This window comes from Leucopleurus acutus (assembly GCF_964270905.1).
Source record: "Leucopleurus acutus genome assembly, chromosome: 3".
Taxonomy (NCBI): domain Eukaryota; kingdom Metazoa; phylum Chordata; class Mammalia; order Artiodactyla; family Delphinidae; genus Leucopleurus; species Leucopleurus acutus.
This window is the reverse complement of record NC_139145.1, coordinates 25346100-25368606: the sequence shown is the minus strand read 5'-3', so window position 1 is coordinate 25368606 and position 22507 is coordinate 25346100. Positions and strand designations below refer to the sequence as shown.

The 22507-nt window shown below is 53.9% G+C and overlaps 1 long non-coding RNA gene across 1 annotated transcript; it reads left to right on the top strand.

Annotated features, from left to right (window-relative positions):
• Positions 1-400: 400 nt before the first annotated feature.
• On the top strand, positions 401-22316 carry LOC309960022. The gene is made up of 3 exons (XR_014326113.1): positions 401-434; positions 20747-20890; positions 21868-22316. It is a non-coding gene; the product is annotated as an uncharacterized lncRNA (long non-coding RNA).
• The last annotated feature ends 191 nt before the right edge of the window (positions 22317-22507 follow it).

The following is a 22507-nucleotide window of genomic DNA, read 5'->3' as shown; positions in this document are numbered from 1 at the left end:
TTGCTCTTGGGGCAAGCCCTGGACATATAGTCATTTATATATCCTATTTCAGGATACATTGCATGCTTTACTGTAAGTAAGCATTTAATGATTTGTCTTCCACATACTTTGTTTCATTAAAGAGATTCACTTCTGCTGGCATTTTGTTTCATGGGATCCCAGGCCCTTAGCATAGTCGCTTAGTAAAGTATTTGTAGAATGAATCAGTCAATATGTCCTCAAACTCAGTACCCTTCTCAAATCAGTTACCTGCTTTATACCATAACTGAGATGATATTATCATAGTGTTAGGACTCAAAGGGAAATATGATCTCGATTTTAGGGTGAGCGGCGAAGCTGCCGAGCGCCCGCGTCGCTGCCGCGGCCGGAAGACAGACGCCCCCCAAAGCCCCTTGCCTGGCTCGGACCAACGGAGCCGGCAGCCCAGCACTCCGGTGAGTGGCGCCTCCTCCCCAGCCCTAGACCCCCGCTGGGGACCGGCCGGCCGGGCTCTTTTGTGCAGCGCACCGGGGGTGCTCTGCGCCCCCTCCGCGCGCCCGGGTCCGGTCCGCCGGACCCCGTGGCTGCGGTGCCCGCGGTGCGATCGGTCTTTGTTTCCACCGGGGCCCGAGGCTCGGCTGGGCTCGGCTCGAAGCCTGGCAGGCAGCGCCGGGAAGGGGGAGGAGGAGGTGGACGAGAAGGGGGCGCGGGGAGGGGGGGTTCCCGGGTTTCCTGGCCGCCCCGCGGCTCCCCCGGCTCGGGGGCGAGGTGCGCGCCCCGCGCTGCCGCGCGCCCCCTCCTCCTTCCCCCTCCTTCCGCCTTTGGATTTAAAACTGCAATTTGCTCTCCAGCTTGCTGAGTGTGTGGCGGGGGTGGGTGAAGGGGGGGACCGTGGGACCGGAGAACAAGGCTGGATTTTAGGAACGGCCCTGGGAAAGGGGGAGACTGCGGAGGGAGGAGCCCCTCCCCTTCAACCCCCAAATCCCAAGGTTCTGCTGGTGCTCTGGGAGTTGAGAGGCGGGGACCAAATGACCCGGAGCGGGTGTGGGGCGGAGGAGGGATTTGGGGGCGGCCAGGGCCGTAGGGGTTGGGCCGCGTGCCCGGTTACCTGGTGAACAAAGTCGGCTCACTTTTGCATAAATAAATAATCGCCTATCAATGCGTTTCCTCTGAGGCTCTGATTGAATTGGCCCCCTCTTCCCCAGGGGGTGGGGTGCTGAGTGACAGCTGTCAGCCCCCTGGGCCGGTAGCTGGGGGTGAATTGCAGAATCCCTCTGCTTTCTGGCTAAGGGCACATTCCCCTGCTGGGTCCTGGTCCCCAGGCAGAGCCAGAGGGGCAGAGGGCTGGCTCTGAGTCTAGGAAATAACCTTGTTTCCTGTTCTACAGGAAAAGGGACAGCAACCCAGAGTTTGGGGGCTGGGGATGAAGACTGATGGGAGCTGGAGGGGTTCCCCAGCAGCCTGACCCCCCAGCCTCCTGCCAGGTGAAGGGGCCAGCTGAGGGAGGAAGGATGTGGGCCTTGCTGGCCGGAGGCGGGAGCTGGGGCCGTCCCTGAGACGGGCAGCGGGCACTGAGAGGGAGGAGGGAGAGAGAGAGAAGCGGGGGCGGGAATTCTCTACCACAGACCCTGGGGGCCAGGGCCAGATGTGGAGAGGTGGGGAGTCCCCCCTCCCTCCTAGCTTGGGGGCCCTGGGGCTGGGCGGGGCTGAGCCTGGTGCCCTCCGTTCTGCTCCAGTGCCTGACTGGCAGGGCCAGCTGAATTTGGGCCCAGGCGTCACCCTGGGAGGTAGGGCCAGGCTGCACCAGCCTGGCCCCTGAGCACAAGGAGGGACCCTTGGGGGGCCTGTGCCTGTCTGGCTGGGCAGGCGTTTCCCGCTGGACCAGTTGGTGTCAGGCGGGACTTGGCCCCAGTTCCCTGGGCAGAGCTCAGGGTGTGAGGACAAGTTTGCCTCCGGGTCAGGGTGGCCACATTTCGTCCGCTGCTGCCGCCGGCGGGGCGGGGGCATGCGCCCGGGCCTGGGCAGAGTCCTGCCAGGAGCATTTGGGGTGTTGCTACTGTTGGCTTGTTCCTGTTCCGTGTGGTCCGGTGTGTGTAGCTGTGTGAGCTGGGGCTGTAGGTGACAGATTACTAGTTGGTCCGTCCCCCACCCACACACAGCCCCCACCCCTGCCGCCTGGAGGGGCAGGCTGGGTTGTGGTGGTGAGCTGCAGGGGGACCCCCCAGGTGGCATGTGCCTGCAGCTTGCCATCTCCCTCCTTTGAGCAGATGTATATTTTTATAGTAATGGAAAATCAAACTGGATAGTAAGTTGAATTCATTTTTTTCTTCTGCTGTGTCAATAGTTGGAATAACCTCTAGAGACTAGTGAACTTCTTGCCCCAGAGCTCCTACCCTCCAGAGGTTGCAAAGATCAGTGAGGGCATGAGCTTTGGGGGTCCAGTTCAAACCAGTGACTCTTGTCCCTCTTGGTCTGGCTTTGGGGCAGGTGCCCAGGTGGGCGGGCATTGCCCCCTCCCCAGGCATTCCCCCCACACCCCACCCCAGCCCAGGTGTAGTCTGTCCTCTCAGCCACCTCCTTGGTCAGTGCCTAAGCTGTGCCCAAGCCCTCAGGGACCTTCTCCTGGTGGGCTCTCTCCCCCTGCCTGGGCTCCCAGCCCACGTGTTGATATTTATTTTCTGTAGTAAAATCCATTTTTAATGCCGTTACTATTGAAATAATATAGAGAGAAACAAATGTGATGTGTTTAAGTTGCCCTCTGTGAGTTTTTAATGTGATCTATGGCTGAGGTAGTGATGGAAGGAGCTGTTCGGCTTGGAGGAATTTGGTGTCATAAAGAAAAAGAGCTTGCTGTTTATTATGGTTGCTGGGCTGGGGGGTCTGGAACAGGGTCGTGGGGGCAGGGAGCCCCAGCACCCCCAGGTGCTGTGGATGGACAGGGTTGCTTCTCGGTTTGAAGGTGCATGGGTTCCAGGATTGTTTTGCATTGCTTCCCAGCCCTTGATGGGGCCTTTGGTGAGGGGGCTTGGGAGCTGGGGGGCTTTGTCCCCTCCCATTCCAACTGGTTAGATTGGGGCAGGGAGGCTTATGGAACCCCCTGCTGAGCTAAGTGGAGGTGTACTGTAGGGAGGATGGATTTGGATTCTAAAGGAGATTAAGAGACAGAGACGCGGGATCTTTACCTGCTTGGTGTGGCTGTGCTGGAGGCTTGGAGGGCAAACTGTCCCTGGCAGAAGACCTTTTTTTTAGGGGGGGCTGATCTGGACCGGCAGAGCCCAAGAGGGACATTGCTTGTTCTCAATCAGCCTGGAGCGCTGGCTCGAGCCACTACCTCCTCTTGCCTCTGTTCCCCATTGGACAGGGGCTTCCTCCAGGCAAACCTGATCCCCCTCACTTCCCCTCTTCTCTGCTCTGCCCCACCCCAAGTCAACTTCTTTTTTTTTTTTTTTTTTGGTTTGTGGAATACAGAGCTCTGTGCCTCAGGCCAGCCACCCAAGACCACAGGGTGCCATGCCTTCATACCAGATGCCCAGGCACTTCTGGTGTGATTAGTGAGGTCAAGCAGACTCACCATTATGGGATGGAGCCCAGCTCTGCCTCTGGGTCCCCTGGGTCTCTTGGGACAGAGCCGGGGAGGGGGAAGCCAGGATGGGGTGGAGCTGGGAACTGAAGGGGGGGAGCAACAGTAACATTGTTGCTAATGTCAGCAGATGGGCCCCCCAGGGAGAGAGCAGGGGGAGGTGGGGAGGAAAGAGACCCAGAGAGCCCAACTTGAGGTGGAAAGAGGAAAAGATGGTGACAGAAGCCAGTGATGAGGGGGTGAGAGAGAAAACGGTCAAGGAGAAGAGCCAGGATCACAGCCCCTGGAGATGGCATCCAGGGGACCAAGAAGGCCTAGGCATGTGCCACTCCCCACCCCACAGCCCAAAATGAGCGGGCACTGAGAGCCTCTCACCCAAGATCAATTGCTGCTAGGATAGTATCTGAAGGAGAGACAAGCAAACGTCTCTGGGAAAAGGGAGGAGGACAGGTGGGAGAGAGAGAGAAGGAAGCTCTCCCACAGGAGGAGGGAGAACGGGGAGACAGGGGGATTCCAGGGGTCACTTGACTAATGCTCCTGCCCCAGGGCAGCGTCTCCCCACTCCCCAAATGTCTGGGAACAGAGCCGACCTCTTCTTTGGACCTGGGGGCGGAGCCTGAGGCAGGTACAGCACCCCACAGGTTGTGGGCGCTCTGTCAGGAGGCACCGGGCTTTTAAAAGCGGGGAACATTAGGACTGTTAGAGACACCAGGGGTGTCATCCGGTTGGATGCCCCCCACCTTGTTTGACAGGAGGAAATCCAGTCTAGAGGGGCCCCCTCCCCTTGCTTGCCTGGGACCTAGACTCTTTCCGTCCACCTCTCTGTAGTTAGAGAGCTGGAACAGCTGCAGGGGGCCTCCTGGGTGCGGAGGGGGCCAGAGCTTGAGGAGAGGAGCAGGCGGGCACCCTTGTGGCCAGAGCCCCCCCAGGGGAGGGGGAGGCACTGCTGCTGGGGGAGAGGGAGGGAGGGGAGAGAGGAGGGGAAACAGTGAGTCAGGCTTCCAAGAGCTGAGGATGAGAGAGCCAGAGCTGGGAGGGAGAGGGTAGGGAGGGCTGCTCAGAAGTGAGGAGAGGGAGGGGGCCCAGCCAGGGGCAAGGAGAGCTCTAGAGGGAGGGAGCCAGCCCCTGGCCCTGGCCCAGCGGTAGGGCTGTGCAGGGCTGTGCAGCCAACATGGACTTTGCCCGCGGCAGGTCAGGAAGGAGCCAGATTCTGCCCCTGCGGCGTCCTTTTCATTCCCTATTCCTTATTTATGATCCCACCCCAGGGTCTCAGGAAGAATGACTGACTGTGTCATCCCATCCCTTCCTCAGTTTCCCCATCTATTGTGGGATTTGGACTGTGAGCTCTTCTTAGAGAGGGAGGAACAGAGCCTCCTGGGAAGTGTTGGGGGGTACTTTCTCCAGCTGCTGGCTTTGTGCCGGGGGCCCTGCTGGAGGCTGCCACCAGTCAGTGTAGGGTGCAGGTCTCCGCGGTAGGGCTCCTCTTGAGCCCTCAGAATTGCTGGGCCAGGGAGTGGCGGTGGTGGGCCACGAGTGCTGGGGTGCAGTGTGTGTGTGTGTGTGTGTGGTGCCGGGCTGGCAATGGTAGGTGGACTGCCTGGGGCCTCTCAGGATGGCCAGGGTGTAGACAGGGCCACGAACTCCAGATGTCCAGAGCCAACCTCCATTTGGGGAGGGAGGAGACACCCTTGTGATCCACCCCCCTCCGCCTTATCCCTGTGGGTCAGAGGCTCTGGGGCAGCTGGGAGGTAGGAATGGTCCCTGTGGGAGCTGGTGAGAACTGCCTATGGGGCCCCTCATGTCCGGAGCTGGGACCAGCACTGGAGGGATCCCCAGGGACTGCCTGGGAGGGAGGAGGGAAGGAGCCCCCCTCCCACCCATCTGACAGGAAGCTATGGCTTCGTCCAAGGCCTGGCATCCCCCAGTCCTTCCCTCCTGGATCCCCAGCATCTCTTCCATTGGTGAGGGGATGAGGGAGGTGGGCACTGAAGCTTCCTCTCCTACAGGGCCTGGCTTTGGGGGGAACGGTGAAGTGAAGGCATAGTGAGGCCCCCTGCCTCCCCCTACGTGCGCACACACAGACTCAGCTGCAGTGAGGCCCTGCTTTCTCCTCTCTCTGCTCTGAGGTCCTTGGCTTGGGAGCCCAGGGGAGGGGCCACTTCTGCAGCTGGCTGGCCCCGAACTCCCAGCTCAGCCAGCTGCTACTGAAGCTTCCAGAAGCTGCAGCTCTGCACCCCCTCCCCGCCCCCTGAGACAGGAGAGGCCTTTGCTGACCTGGGGGAGGGTGTCTTGGTGAGCGAGTGGGCACCCTTAGAAGGACTAGCACAGACAACCAGACAGATGGGTGGCGGAGCAGATGGACAGAGACACCCACGCACAGGCAGACGGAGAGAGACAGACAGATGGACCAGGACTGGGAGAGACGGACATACAGAGGTGCTGGCAGAGACAGGAGTCAGAAAAATGGAAGGGCCTGGGGAGAGAGTAACAGACAGGCAGAGACAGAGACTTGGAGACAGGGAGATCCAAGGGGGGAGACAAGGTGACTGAGATGGGAGAAGGAGAGATACAGGGTAGAGAGGGAGGGGCAGGAAGAGATAAAGAAAGGGGGAAACCCAGACTGAGAGAAAGAGAGAGGAGAGACTGAAGGCTACAAACCACAAACAAGGATTTGATGAGAATCTGGAAGGTGTTTTCTCCTGCTTCCCTCCCCAAACCCCCAGGCCAGCCAAGTCTCCATTCCTTCCACCCCCGGCTCAGTTTCCAGCTGCTAAAGAGGTCAGGGAGAAAGAGAGAGAGGAAGACACACACACACACACACACACACACACACACACACACACACACTCCCCCCAGATCCCAGAGACCCCTTTCCCCTGATCTCTTTGTAGGGGGAGGGAGTTGCGGAGGGTGCCTCTCCTAGCCCTGACCCCTACTCACAAATGTACATACCCCTTGTCTCAGAAAATATCCCAGAATACTTCCCACTCACTCCCCACTCACACTCACTGTGTGTCTCCTTGTGTAAGTGCACCCCCCCATACTCACGCCTGTCCACAGGGGCCTGGCCTCACACACACTCACAAATACACATTTTGTGGCATACATGTCTCTGCTCTCACACTCATCTTGAATCTCACAAACATAACCGGTGAACCTGTCCCTATGCTTTCTTACCCATACAGGCAGTGACACACAGGCCTCATCGTGGCTTCTCAGAACATGTTGATACACACACATACACAGTCACACTCTCACACAACAGTGGCAGACACCCCAGAGCAGAGAGAGGACTCTTTCTCTCTGGAGGAGAAGATCAGGGTTCCCAGGGAGCCATGGTGGGGGCGTATGCCCCCCACTCTGACCTAGCTGGCAGGGCAGGGAGGCAGGAGACACTTTCAGCCGGTGGCAGCCTTCCTGCAGGGCCTGGCCTGGACACAGAGAAACTGGCTGGTGTGAAAGAGCTGAGAGCTGGTGAGAGTGGGTATGCACGTGTACAAACATGTGCACGTATGTACAGGTATAAGGGATGATGAGTGTCTGTTACAATGTGTATGAGAGAGACTGAGTGCATATGAGGTGGGATATGGGTGTGACAGGAAGATCCACTCCCCAAGGTGTGTGGAGTGTGTGGGTGTGGGTGTGACAGCTACTTGTCGGGTATGTCTGTGTGGAGGCATGCATATGTGACAGGTGCATGTGGCTGTACCTGGCTTTGCAGTGTGCGGGTGTGTGTCATGGGCGTACACATGTGAAGGACTGGGACTCTGGGGCTGAGGAGCATGTGTACCAGGGTGCAGTGTTCTGCAGATGTGAAGGTGTGGGAGATGTTTGCGTGTGAGTGTAGTGTAGGCAGGGTGCATGGATGAGGGGGTAGCTGTGTGAGGCTGTGAGCTCGTAGCCTGGGTTGGAGGGCTGTTTTCCAAGGCAAGGATGCTGGGTGAACAGAGGCCACCGGCATGAACACATGCGAAGGGGCTCCAAGGCACACAGTTGGGCGCTGACCCACACGACGTACGAGGACAGACAAACCCGCCCCTGTCCTCCCTCTTGGTCTCTCCTGGCGTCAGTGGTTTTCAAAGCAGCCTCCACGAGGACTGTTTGCTGTGCAGTTCCCCCCACCCCCCAGCCCGTGCCTCTTCAAACACAGGGATGCCCCCCAGGCAGCTTTGTGGAGGCTCCTGCCTCGACCATCTGAAGGCAGATGGGTGGGCTGGGATCTGCTGCCGCCCCCCCAGGGAGCGAGGAGGCGGCACTGCTCCTTCGGCCTGGGCACAGGAAGAGACAGATGGACTGCCTGTCTCGACACCCGGACGTGGGGTCTGGGGGTGGGCGGGCACCACCGGCAGAGGGGCTCTAGCGGGCAGCCCCCAGGTGGGCCCGAGCAAAGGCCAGGACTCTGCCCTTCACCTCCTCAGAGGGGCACCCGCCCTCACCCCGCAGCCCCATCACCTGTCTGGGCACAGGGGCCCAACTCCAGCCCCTTGTACCTCCTAAATACACAACCACTTCCCCACTCACAGCTCCAGCACCCCTAAACACACAGCCCCAGCACGCCCCCAAACACACAACCACCACATGCCTACCCACCCAAACACATATTACAGCCCTAGTACTTAACCAAAACCCAGATGTTTATGACCCCCAATATACCCCCAGACACCCCAACACACACACAAGGCTTCTACCACATCCTGAAACAGATCAACTCTTCCTCCAGTCCCAGCACCTCCCCAGATACACCCAGGACCCTACTGTAGCCCTAATACCTTCCACACACCCAGGTTCTCAGAGTCCCAGCACCTAACCAGACACCCACAGACTCTCCCGACGGCCCCAGCGTTTCCCTCCGCTGCAGCTCATCACGTCCCCAGACACACCGATACAGCCCCCTACACCTTTCCAAACTCTCCCCACAACATACACGTACACACACCGCCTCAACACCCACGCAGAGGAGGACACCCCTGTAGCCACACCATTTACCTCAAACACACAGACACGGTGCATCTTTGAACAGTAATGTCCCCTCAGCTTCTCGTACCTTCCAGGCCGTGCACGTGCATGTGCATCCCGCACACGCACACCCCCCCCCCCCAGATCCCAGCACCTCCGCAAACAAGCAGTCCTCTGTGTGTTCCCCAGCAAGCTGCAGCTCCAGTACTTTCCTCAGCCATCCAAGGGCCCAGGGACAGCCCCCACCCCTCTCCAAACACCAGTCCCGCACTCATACACAGACACACAGGGCCCCAGCCCAGTCACCCCTCAGAGCAGCTCCGCCCTGCGCCCACACCTCACCCTGCAGCCGCACTCCCACCATCACACGTTCCAGCACAGCCTCCCTCCTCAGCGCTCTCCATCACCGCTCCCCCACCCCACCTTGTCCTCCCCAGCCTCCCTCCCCCAAACTCCCCCCAGATAGCCTCAGCCTTGCAGACACACTGGCCCACTCTTCCGTGCTCTCTCTCATTCTCGGCTGCCTGGTCCTCCCCCACTTCCCAGAGCCTCCTCTGCCTGGGGAGGCATCTCCACCCCCCCTCATTGCCCCAGGCCTTTCATTCCTGGACAGTGAGGCTGTACATCTGGTTCAAAGCTGCCCCACCCAAGACCCTGTGCTCTGGGCACCCTGGCCTGGGCTTTGGGGGTTTGGGGCCTCTTTGGGGGCTCTTGGCACCTGGTCATCCTGGTGTGTCAGCCAAGAACTCTGAGTACCCAGCCATGCCCTGACTCTGTCGTGTATGGGTGGGGGTGGGGGGGTCTGGGCAGAGGGATTTACCCCCAGCCTGCACATTCTCAGGTGCTTGCCAAATCCCCCTCTTCTTGGGCTCACCTGAGGGGGACATTGGGTCTGGAGCTTCAGGAAAAAAAGATGGAGAAGGTGCTGGCTTGATATGCTTCCCCTCCCACCCCACCCCACCCCCAGATCCGGGCTTGGGGCTTGGTCTCCCTGGGAGTCAGTTCCAACAGTGAAGGTTACTTTACTAGATGCATGATTTTAAATGGAATCTCCACCATCTGTTCCACCCCCTAATTACAGATGCACAGAATCCGCCTCAGAGGGCAGCGTGAGGGGAGTGATTTAGAGGCTGAGCTGCTTCTGCCTGCATTAGGGCTGGGGAGACTGGGGGGGGCCTCTGGGTATTGCTCACAGCCCCCCAATCCCATCTCTTTCCCAGGGGCCCCTCGTGCCTCTTCTCTTGTTGGGGGAAAGGCTCCTAGAAAGGTGCCCCGACCCCCTAGAGCTGAAAGAGGAAGCAACTGCAATGCTGAGGGAGGGGTCCCTGAGAGATCGCCTGTGTCCCAGGCCCCAAGTCTGGGGAGGCAGGCTCCATTAGAGCCTTAAAAAATTCAGTGGATCGATCTCTTGCCTGCTTCTTGTGCCCTGGGGAGCCACAGGCGCTGGCCTGGCCCAGGTGTCTGCCCACCCCAGGGGTAGCAAGGATTAGTGAGGTTAGGGAGGGGGCGGTTAGAGCAGAGGTGGGGACATCCAGGTTTTGGCAGCAGAGGATGTGGCCAGGCACGCCAGGACCCACCAGGTGTGTTTGCACGTATGTGCCCGTCCTCCTTGGCGCAGCTGGCAGGCCCGACCCCAGCTTGAGCCTTGCCCTGTGGGGCTGGACGGGCACCAGGGGCCGGAGGGGATGGGCCAGGGCCTGGGCCTCAGAGGGTTCCGAGGGACACCCCGAGGATGGGTCTACCTTTGCCTGTGGCTCCGGGGACCTGGGGCCCCGGCCAGCTCGCCGGTGGTGGTGGCGGCCGCGGGCACGCTGCGGTAGAAGCTGGAGCATTCACTGTGGGGAGAAAGGGAGAGAGGCCGGGCTACAGGAATTTTAAAGATTGCTGCAGGCAGGAGGGTCTCTGGAACCTTGTGGAGCGGGCAGTCATGCAGAAGTAATCCTATCGCTGCCTGCCTGGAGGAGAGGAGAGGAGAGGGGGCTGGGAGGGGAAGGATGGCGCAGCCGCCCCTTTCCCACCTCAGCCCCTGCCCCAGCCAGCTGTGGAGGGAGCCCGGGACCCCAGGGGGCTCCCCCGGGGAGGCACCACCCTTCCACCGCTGCCTGTGCCCCCTGGAGGGGCGGCACCGCAGCTGTTGCTCGGCTAGGAGCTCTGGGTTTTATAAATAATGCAGCTTGGAGGTGGGGGCCCACTCAGCCTTGGGTCACCCACTGTGGCATCATCTCCAGCTGGCAGTCCTGTGGCAGAGCCCCTCTGCCTTCCAGCCTGCTCCTCCTCTTTTGCTATGTGAGTTTGGGCCAGAGGCCCAGCCTGTGTGAGCTGGGCCAGGGCAAAGGAGTGTGGAAGAACCCAGAACCCCCTGTCCTTTTGTACCCCGCCCCCACCAGCCTTCACAGGTTAACTGGCCACTGGCTCAGCAAATCCAGGCTGGGAAGGGATGACCCGCTGTACAGGGGCCTCCCCAGTTCCAGCCCCTCCATTTTGCAGATGGAGTAACCAAGTCCAGAGAGGGCAGGGATGGCCAAGGCCAGCCAGCTGATGAGCAGCTCCTTCCTGTCCCATTCTGCTGTCAGTCAAGGCTCTTCTCAGCCTCAGCTCAGCTAAGAGCAGGGCCTGGAGGGCGGGGGGGATGTTTGGGAAAGTGGTTGCGGCTGAGACGTTGCCATGGCGATGCTGCAGGATACTGAGCTGAAGTGGGGGTCTTACAGGGTCTCTGGGGCCCCCAGCTCCACACCCCTGTGGTCTTCTCCTCCCCATCTCCTGTCCCTCACCCAGAGGCCTGTCAGGCAGCTCCGGTGACAGGCTGGGTAGGTGACAGGTGGTACAGGTGATGGGCTGGGTGGGTGACAAGCTGGGTGGGTGACAGGTGGTGCAGGTGATGGGCTGGGTGGGTGACGAGCTGGGTGGGTGACAGGTGGTGCGGGTGCGAGGCAGGCAGGTGACAAGCTGGGTGGTGACGGGCCCTGCTGATGACAGGCAGGGGGTGTGGTTGGCGGGGATGCTGTCTCCTGGCTGGTGGCCTGTCGCAGCCCCCCACCCTCACGCGTGTGCACATGCACAGACTCTGGGCTCAGAGCTTGGGGCTAAGATACTAATGAGGCTTATTACGTGTGGGGGGGCAGGTGCCCAGGCTCACTAATGAGAGGCCTTTAATGAAGAGGGGAGACAGCTGGGGGGCTTTGAGGAATTCGGCTGGCCCTCCTGGTCTGGAGGATGAGCCAGGTCGGGGCCCCACCTACCCTTCCCCCCGGCCACTTGGCTTTGTGTTAATACTACCCACAGTCATGATAGTTACCATTGTCCAAGCGTTTGCTACACTGGCTGAGCCCTTTACATGCGTTTTCTTATTTCAACTCAGCAGTCGTAGGAGGGAGGCACTATTGCCCATTTTATGGATGAGGAATCTGAGGCTGAGAAGGCAAGGGACTTCACGTAACAAGTTTCTGTTGCAGCTGACATTTTAATCTTAAGTCTTTCTGTCCCCAGAGCCCGTGCTCTTAACCATCCCACCAGTAACACTCAGGACTTGGCGCAGACCCCGACCTTCTCTCAGGGCCTCGGTTTCACTCTTCTGGAAAATGGATGTGCGGTGGAGGAGTGAGCACCATACGTTCTTCAGCTCTGACTTGGGTGGCTTCAGGGGCTCCTCCAGTTAACTGCCAAAGCCTCACCCCATCTGGCCCAGATTCTAGGTGACACCCCTGGACTGGAGAGAGGGCAGGGCTTAGCACTGAGGGAGCGGAGCTGAAGGGGGGATGCCTGGGGTATCCAGACCACTTCCTGCATTGTGTGGTGGGGAGGCTGAGGCCTGGAGAGGAGCAGCAAGGGCCCAAGGCCACACACCCTGTAAGCTGTAGGGCCCCGTGGGATCCCAGGTCTCCTGGCCTGTTGGAAGGGCGGGGCTGGGAGTGGTGTCAGAGCTGGGAGGTCACCTCCTCCTGGACCCCACCCACCAGCCTAGCTTCTGCCCTGGAGGTTGTGAGCCCCTACATCCTGGGAGGGGGCAGGGGGCTGTTGGCCACCTCTTTAGGGCCATGCCCCTTCCCCGTCAGTCTGGGCCCCTAGTGTCAGTTGATCTCCTCCCTTTGGGACCCATTGGGGTGGAAACTCCCTGGCAACAGCTGATGGATGGGTTAAGGCCTTGACATTGGCCTGGGGCCACAGCATGACCCTGGAGGGACCAGGCTAGGGCTGGGGGGCTTGGAGGGGAATTTAAGGGAGAAGAATGAGGGTCATAAATCTTGGAGCGTCTGGGTTCTCTTCTCCTCGACCTTAATCTCTTACCAAACCTGCTCTCCGGCTGCTCATCCAAGTCTGAGGGTTGAGGGGGGTCCACCTGCCCATTCCCCTCTCCCTCCAACTGATGCCTCCCCCCACCCGAAATTGCACCCCCTATGGGGAAGAACAAGTTGCAGCCACTGCCGCTGGACAGAATTAAGAACTTGTGTGTCTAGACTACTGGATTTGGCCTCTGATTCATAACGGTAGGCAGGCAGAGAGCTTCACTGCCTCAGTGTCCCCAGCCTTGGGTTTGAAATCCTCTCCTGGTGCCTGACTGCTCAGTCAGGAAGGAGTGCTAAGACCAAGAGGGATTTCACAGCTGCAGGACACATGGCCCTGTCCTCAGAAGCCCCATTCTGAGATAAGCAGCACAGTCCTGGCCTTGAGAGCCCTCAAACCCAGAGGTGAGGTCTTGAACTCAGGCTGGGTGTGCGCTGAGGCTCAGGTAGGGATGGGTGGTGCTGGGTGGCTGGTCTGTTTTCTGAAGCAAAGGCCGAGGCTGGGGAGAGGCCAGAAGAAGGGTGGAGGTTTGCCTGGGGGCCTGAGGAGCCGTCTGTGGTTGGGGGTGGGAGCCTGGAAGGGTCTGGCTTTCCCATAGTCCCGGGCAGCTGTAGCCTGAAGTTCTGGGGCCCTCCTAGCTCCCCAGGGAACCCGCTGCTGCCCGGCCCTGGGGACCCAGGCGTCCTGGCGGGTGAGGGCGGGTCTCCGGCAGGCGCCCTGCCAAGCCTCGCAGCCTGCTCACCAGGAATCTTGTTGCTGAGAGATGGAAGATCCAGGTCGGGCCTGCAGCTCATCTCTCCCCTCCGGGAGGAGGAGGGGCCCAAAGATTCCTTCCTGCACCTGCCCTCCCATCTGGGGCAGGGCCCTCCTCAGCAGTGGGTGGGGCTGGGGGGCCCAGGACAGGCCTCTAAGGCTCCGTCACATGTCCTGGAGCCTAGCCCAGCCAGCAGTGGGCACCGGGGCACTCTGGAGGCAGAATGAGCCTGGTGTGGCAGAGGAGAGGTGGGGGTAGGGTGCTGAGGCCACAGGGGGCCCTGCATAGGGGCCTAAGCCTGGCCCTGGCCCCCACTGGCTCCCCCAGGGCACAGGGTGAAGAGTTGGTTCTCTTCCATTACGGGAGCGTGATTTTATTCCACGTGTCACGGAGTCTGAGATTAACTTGCTCACCAGTCTGTGACAAACCCCTCACACCCAACACACACATACACACAGGCAGAGACACACGGAGATCCTTGGTCTCACAAACGCACCTTCCACAGACACACATAAGCATTTCCATGCTACAACGCATGGCAGACTCTCACATGCAGATGCACAAGCACACACCGAGATACAGTGTGTAAAGATACACCGAGACCTAGATCCACAGTCTCCAAAGCACAACGTTCTCCCACTCACACTAAGGCCACACAGACAGAGATACAAACAGGCGGTCCAGGGGGATGCTCGCAGCCCTACCTAGACATGCACAGATCAAGGACGCCCGGTGCCCCACAGGCACAGATACACATAGACACACACAACCCCAGACACAGTCTTGTGGGCAAGCCTAGACCAACCGCCACACACACTGAGACAAAGGCCCAGATACATACAGAGACAAAGACAGGCACAGACACACAGCCGGCAGCACGCACACAAGCACAGGCGTGCACACCCGGACACAGACAAAGACAAATAAATGCCCAGAGGTTTTGCTGTGGACAAAATGTGAGGCGCACACACACATCTGGGCCTCCTGCTCGACCTCTCTACCTGGGGACGTGGTGATCTGGCGCCCGTGGCTCCAGGGAGAACTCTGAGGAACCTTCTGCTTGGTCAGAGCCCCCCACCCTGGGCCCAGGGCCAGCCCCCACCTCTGGCTCCCGGCCCGTGGCCGAGGCCATGCAGCCACACCCTCAGCAGCGCCCTGACATCCTACCTTACTCTCCACGTCGTGCACACTCACGGTCACACCGTCTCCTCCTGCACGTGCTCACGACACCCTCCACGCCCGCACACTTATGGTTTCTCCCTCACACCCCCCTCAGGTGTCCCCTCCTTGTTGTCTTTCTCAATCACTGTCCCCACCCCCTCGCCCCGCAGACATGCACAACCTCCAGCACAGCCTTCGTGGCCCACACACTCGCCTTCTCACGCAGACCCCCATGCACAAATAGAACGCATGGGCTCTCCGCCACAGACCCACAAGCCACGTACACGCGCTCCTTCACATACTTCCTCAGCACCGCTCTCACAGACTGATTCACAAATGCAGCACACTCCCCCGCATACATCCCCACCGCCTTCTCACATGCGCGTGTGCGTGCACACACACACATACTTTCAGAGCCTCCCTCACACCATCACTTTCCTTCCTCTGTCTCTCACAAACACTCCCTCTGCCAAGAGCGTGGCTCTGCTGCAGAGCAGCCCCTGAAGTACTTGTCACTCTACTCCACCACGTCCTTGGCCTTCCTGGCCTCAGTGTCTTCCCTTCCACCTCCAGCCCTGCATACTGTGGCCTTGTATTCTTTTGCCATTTCTCTGTTTAGTCAACAAGAATATAGAGAGTATTCATTTATTCATTCAACAAATGTTGACTGAGCACTGATTATGGGTTAAGCATTGGGGATACTATGATGACACAGGTCCTTCCCTCGTAGAGCTCTCAATTTTGTGTCCAATTCGTTTGCTGCTTGTCTCATCTGACTAGAATGGAAGGTAACCCTTGATCTTGGATGTTGAGAGATGTGTAGGAGTTCACAGGAGGAAAAGTAGGGGAAGGGTGTTCTAGGCAGAGGGCAAAGCATGTGCAGAGCCTACAAGTAAATCAGGGTACAGTAGGCTGGAAACTGAGGTGATGCTCAGAGACTAGAGGAGAGGCTGCAAAGAGGGAGGAAGCCAGATGTCACAGAGTTTCGATGCCATGCTCAGGGGTTTAGATTTTGTCTAGTGGGCCACAAGGAGTCATGGGAAGTCTTTAGTGACAGGACAGGGTGAGGAAATGATGGTGGTCTGACCTAGAAGAGGTGAGTGGGAAGGAAAGGAGACTCATTTAGGCACAAGAACCAGTGGGGTTCCAGTTCCAGAGCTGTGACCTCAGGAAAGTCACACAACCTCTGTGACCTGGGTCCATCACATGAGGATGGGAGACAGTACCAGAGCCGGGCTTATGGTATATGCTCGGTAAACAATAGGCATTATTGTCAGTTATCGGTAGGACACGGCAGGGCATCAGATGAGGAGGAGATTTTACTGAGCACCTACTGAGTGCTGGGTACTGCGCCAGGTGCTGGGGCCCAGAGGGGAGGTGGTCTGCGGCTTCAGGAAGCTCACACACCGTAACCACAGCTCACGTGGACAACAGAGTGCGGGGTGTGCGGGTGGAGGAAAAGCACCTCGGAAGGTTAGAGGAGCATGAGGGCTCTGGGTGGCTCACGAAGGAGCTGGCATTGAGCCGGACCCTAAAGAGGCTGGTTGAACTTGGGCAGGCAGAGGTGGGAGAAGGAGCTTCGGAGAGAAGGAGCCCTGTGAACGACAGCCTGAGGGCAAGGGGTCTAATCCGGCTGTTGTGCGGGACACAGGAAGGGGGTGTCGTGGGATGGGATTATGGAGGCGAGACCTTGGTGGCCAGGCTAAGAGGGGGGGTCAGCACGGGCTGAGCTGCACTCTAGAAATCCCATGTTTTGGTGGTAACATGGAATGTGTCCATTAGAGACTCTGCTCCAGGCTCCGCCAGTAAGCCGTTGCCCTCTTCGACCTCAGTTTCCCCATCTGTGTGATGAGTTCAGTCTTGTTTAGGAGGGAGTTCCGGTATCATGTCCTGGGGCTGGCCTAGCCTACTTCGTTGGGCATCTTCTGGCCTGGGATTCTGGGTCTCAGCAGTGCTTCCTTCCTGAGCACCCTCAGCCAAAGAAAGGAGCAAAATGAGGGGTTCCCCAGAGGCAGGTTTTGGGCGCTGCAAATGAGGGGCCAGGAGCTCCACACGGAAGGGAGGGGTCTTTGCCTGGATCTGACTCCAAGCCCCAGAGGGAAACCAGAAGAGAATGTCAAGGTCCCTCTTCCCTCTCGCCCTGACCCGTGTGGTGGCAGATGTGGGCCATGTGCCCAGTCCCTGGTCCAGGGGGTATCAGGACTATTCTGCCCACTGACAGAGGAGCAGGGCTTGGGTTCAAGAATGTGGCCCAGGGCTTAGAGTCCCCTGGGGTTAAGGAGCCAGGAGGCCAATCTTAGGGTGGCAGAGCCAAGTAAACGCCCATGGGTAACAGGGTTCATTTATATTTGGTGTTGCCAGGAGTTGTGGTCTAAGGCAAGTCCTGGTGACACCCAAAAAAATAAAAAAAGAAAAAAAATGCTGATTTTATAAAGACTGCTTTCTTCCATAGTTGACAAACTTATGATGGTACTGATGGTTGGATACTACTCTTAGAGATGAAAAAGGTCTTAAGGAATCTTCCATATTCCATTCACCAATCTGTGTTCTTGTTCAAAGCAAAATTAATTCCTTTCAAAATTAACGTATTAGCCTAATAATAATTTTTAATCTTCAAATAATCTATCTGTGAGAATGGGAATTTTGGGTAGGAAAAAGTGACAGAAGATGGGACAAAAAGAATTCATAGAAAGACAAAACAGAATTTTTTAAATGGTGGGTACAAACTTCTGTTTCCAACTATATCAGTTTACCTTAGGAAAACATACTAGAAAGGCCAGATAAATCATAAGCAACATTTGACTGTGAGCGTTAGAAAGCTACTGAGGTAACCATGACCTAGAAAAGTAAAATAGAGAAAGAAACTCACTGAAGTGAGAACAATATTCTGCACATGCGTTTCTAGCCCAGTCATTTAGAAACTACTGATGAAGAGCAAAAGTCTGAGAAACCAAACGTGGCTCCTAAGAGGTAGAAAAGCCAGTAGAACGTAGGACAATGTCATAGGACTAAGGAAACCAGAGTTGGAATTGAGAAATAACAAGGCAGCTAGAATTTTAAGGACCAAAATCACAGAGAGAGTAAAGATTCAGAGAACGGAGCTGCATTCAGCAACAGTGTTCCCTTGCAGTATTTTCCATGTATAAAAGGTAGACAAGACAAGATGCTAAGAAGTCAAACAAAAGCTAACTGAAGTCAAAGCAAAGACTTAGTTGGCTCATAATGCTGAAGAGACAAAATTGGGGTTCAGAACCTATGAAAGATTTGTGGCCCAATGGAAAACTAATGATACGAATTAGGACACTGGAAGTCTCTACATACGTGTGTGTGTGTGTGTGTGTGTCTGTCTGTCTGTGTGTCTGTGTGTTAGGAAGGTTGATGCAACATCTACATTGAACCTTATAAAGAAGGAAAATGAGTATGAAGTTGGTCCAGGTGACTGAGGTGATCTTCCCCTACCTAAGAATAGGAAATTCTCTCCTCAAGAAAATACAGTTGACCCTGGAACAATGTAGTATTTAGAGCCGCTGATTCCCTGTGCAGTCAAAAATCCACATACAACTTTATGGTCGGCCCTTCTTATCTGTGGTTCTGAATCTGAGGATTCAACCAACCACAGCTCATGTAGTACTGTATTACTTATTGAAAAAAAAATCCATGTATAAGTGGATCTGTGCAGTTCAAACCCAGGTTGTCCAAAGGGCAACTGTAATGTCATTCAGATTCTCTACAACTTGTCATATCCCAAGTCTGGTATTCACTGAAGAACCACCAAGACTACCAAGAAAAGGAGAATTAGAATAAAAAACAAAACAGAATCAGAATCATAGATGACCTAAACATTAAATTTCATACATATTTTGGTAAATATTATCAAGTTCAAGAAAATAGATGACAAGGTGAAGAATTTAACTTGACAACTAGAAACTAGAAACTGATTGAAGTTGAACTGATAGAGTTAAAAATTATACGAAATTTAAAACTCGGTAGTGGATTGGACACAGGTAAAGAGAGGTAAGTGAACTGGAAGATAGAGAGTAGTAACAATATAAAGACTAAAGCACGGGAAACGAAAAGAATAAAAAGTACACATACGCGCATTTGAGACATATGGGCCACAGTAAACATTTTTATTATATGTGTAAACTGGAGTCCAAAGAAAAAAGGAGAGAGAGATTGGGATGAAAACAATATTTCAGAAATATTAACAGCTGAGAGTTCTCTAAAACTAAAAGGAATATATGGAGCCTTAAATTCAACAAGCACTAAAAAAAAAGCAACAAGAACAAATACAAAGAAAACCACACCTAAGATCACCACAGTACAATTCATGAACAGCAAAGAAAAACATGACATCTTAAAAGCAGCCCGACGAAAAAGAGAGAGATTACTTTCAAAGGAACAATAGGATTAAGATTACAGTTTACTTCTCAGCGAAACTGAATGGATACTAGAAAATAATGGAATAACATTTTTAAGTGCTAAAGAAAAGAGCTGCCCATTGGGAATTCTAGAGGCAGAGAAATTGTTGTTTGGAAGGAGAGATGCAATAAGGAAATCTGCAGACAAACAAAATTTAGAAAATATTTTCTCATCAGAACTGACTGAATTAAATTATAAAGGGAGACCTGCAGGCAGAAGGAAGATTATCACAGATGAAAATAAGGACTTTATAAAGAATTATGTATAACAGAAAGGATAAATAAGTGGATAAACCTAAATAAAATCTAACAACACAAAAGGGTAATAAAATATATCAAAAATTAGAATGCATTAAAACAAATGGAAGAGGAAAATATAGTAAAAGAAATTTAAGATCTCAGCATTGCCTGAGAAGCAGTAAAAGAGCTAATAAGTCATGGTACATGTGTAACTGCTACTTATATAAAAATAACAAGCTAATACAAGGCAAAACGGAATTTGAAGAAATCTCAAAGGAAGAAAGAAGAGCAAAAGGAACATAACAAGGTGGGACAAATAGTAAACAAGGAGTAAACGGTCTGTAAGAAAATACATTAACTGTAAATACTCAAATGACAAGGATTATTGAAACAAACAAAAAACCTAATTCTGTGCCACCTACAAGAGACAAGAGTCAGATTCAAAATGAAAGGATTCAACAATTATGTCATAACAACAATAAGCAAAATTGAAGAAGATTTTTTAATGTTAACATAGATTTGAAAGCAAAAAGTATCACTGGCGATAATGCAGGATAATAAAACCCACTGTTACTTTACAAGGAATATATTATAAATCTAAACTTCAATGCAATATATGAAGGGAAATTCCAAAAATCTAAGTAGAAATAGAAAAATCTGAATTACCTAGATCAGTAACATAGAACCACAACAATAAATCAGCAGATTATAGAAGATCTGAATACCATCATTAAAAACTTTAGCCTAAATTTATATAAAACACTGTACCAACAATGATGGAATATATATATCCCGCAGAAATTTTTAGGTGCACGTGGCACATTTATAAAATTGACTGTATTCTGGTTATAAAACAAGACTCCGAATAAGCAAGAAATTTAAAACTATATAACCAATATTTTAGCAAATAGTTGGATATTAAAGACATACTTCTGATCATTATGTAGGTTAAAGATAAAGTTGCAATGGGAATTAGAATTTTATTAATTGAATGATAATGAAAACATGCCATAACAAAACCTGTGGGTTGCAAATAAAGCTGTGGTCACAGAGAAGTTTATGTATTCCAATTATACTCTCTAAATGTAAAAGGGAAAGGAATAAAGCAACTAGAAGATAACCTATCACCCTGAGGTAGGCAGCTCCTGAACTGTACCTGATGGGGAAGGCAGGGCAGAACTTCAGGAGGCCAGCTGAGAGCACGGTGAACACCATGTCAGGAGCAGTCTCCAAGAAAGAGAATTTAATGTACAAAAGGATGACTAAAATATATTTAAGAGCTAGCACCCTGACCCCTCTTAAGGATGACTTACGTTGCTGGGGAAAAAATAAGAAGTGCTCGATGTAGCAGGTGAATAGCTTTATAATTCCCAGGAGAATCTTGGTACCAGGACCACACAATGAAGAACTTGGAGTCCCCATGGCTAATCCAGCAGAGAAAAAAGGAGGAACAGAGATGCGAGAGAAAATAAAGGGAACTCTTGGTGCAATCCGGTGCTGCTGCAGGCCCAAGTCCAGGTATGTGCTCTGTATCTCCACATCTTAAATAAAAGCCACCATGTTCCTCAGTCTTTCAGGTACTTAGAATTTCTCTTTAGAACCTGAAAACGGGGTCAGGTTTCCTGTCTCCATCGCTACAGTACAAAATAGAGGCAGGATGTTTGAAATAGTTCTCCATCTGGCAGAGGAGGCCTTGAAGCTGTGAGCCACTCGCTGCAAACCAGCAGGACATGAAGGATTCTTGAGCAGATCTGAAGCTACTGGGAGGCCTTTGAGGAGTTAAATCCCATAGTAAATACTGTACCTTCAATGGCCCCTTCTCCCTCTCTGTCCAGTCTTCCTCCACTCCCGTGGGGGCCCAAAGGGGTTAAATGAGCACTCTTTGACTTGTACTTGGTGGTCCCAGAACTTGACTTGGGCTTGGAGACTTCCATGAAAAGTCTGCCTTCCATCTACTGGCTTGGGTTTCTTGGTCTCTCTGATCCAGGCTAATCCCTTCAACCTGCTTTTCCCATTTCTGCCAATAATCCCCCTCTCCAGACCTTCCTAATGCTCTTCTGGGGCAGGGGGGAGACTTACTGAGGGCAATGTTTATTTCTAGAGGGAGAGGTGACCACATGACTTCACACTGGTCGTCCCCTTGATTATTCAGTTTCTGTCTAGATTAGTCATGGGTGTTTGTGCACCCCAGCCTCACCCCCAGGAGGCTTTAGAACACTGTCCTTATCTCAGCACTGAGCCTCTATCTAGCCTCCTTCCCTCTTTCTCCTTACCCATCTTTACCCACAGACTCGCAGGCTTTCTGGACCTCAGAGGAAGATAAGCACTTCACAGAACCTCTGCTACAGAACCAAACATATTGAAATGACTCTACGAAGATACTGAAACAACAGAAAAAGAATACATGACGATTGTTTCTCCTGAGGGTTCAGTTACCTAGGGGGCCTTTAGCAAACTTTGACTGATAAATCTAACCTTTCCTTCCTTGGCAATAGTTGATCACACTGTGAGGAAAACAAGTTAGAGAATGGAAAAATAATATTTGGATTTCAACGAAATAATAAAGATGCAGGGACTATCTTTGACTTTTGCAAGGTAAGAAGAGAGTTTACATTTTGATTATTTGATGGCAGGAATCCCTTTTACAACACGGCCAGTCTGCATGATGCATTTAAAAATCAACCTTTTCAAATATAGCCATAACCCCCACAAGATTTCTTGATTTCTCTGGGGTCAGATAAACCATCACATCTCACAGTGGTGCCCTGTACATGAAAATGATAAACATAACCTGGAAGCACGGCAGTGGCTAAAACTATGGAGCTGGCAGCCATTCGCTGAAAGGATTTTTTGCTTTCAATTCATTGCATAAAATGCTAATGTCCAAATTCAGGCAGGTAGATCTTACCAACCATCAAGAGCTTCAACCCTGCTAACAGCTAAGTATGCACTTTTAAACCCTACTTTGACTGCCCCACAAACTTACTGGGTTTCGTTAATGCCTCTGTTACTACTTCCTTTGTGTCGTTTTCTTTTTCTTTAAAAACACAGCTGTGTGATCTTGGGGAAGTTATATTATTTCCTTGAGACTTGGTTGCCTTCTCTGTGAATATCTGGGTATAATTTTAGTTTTGC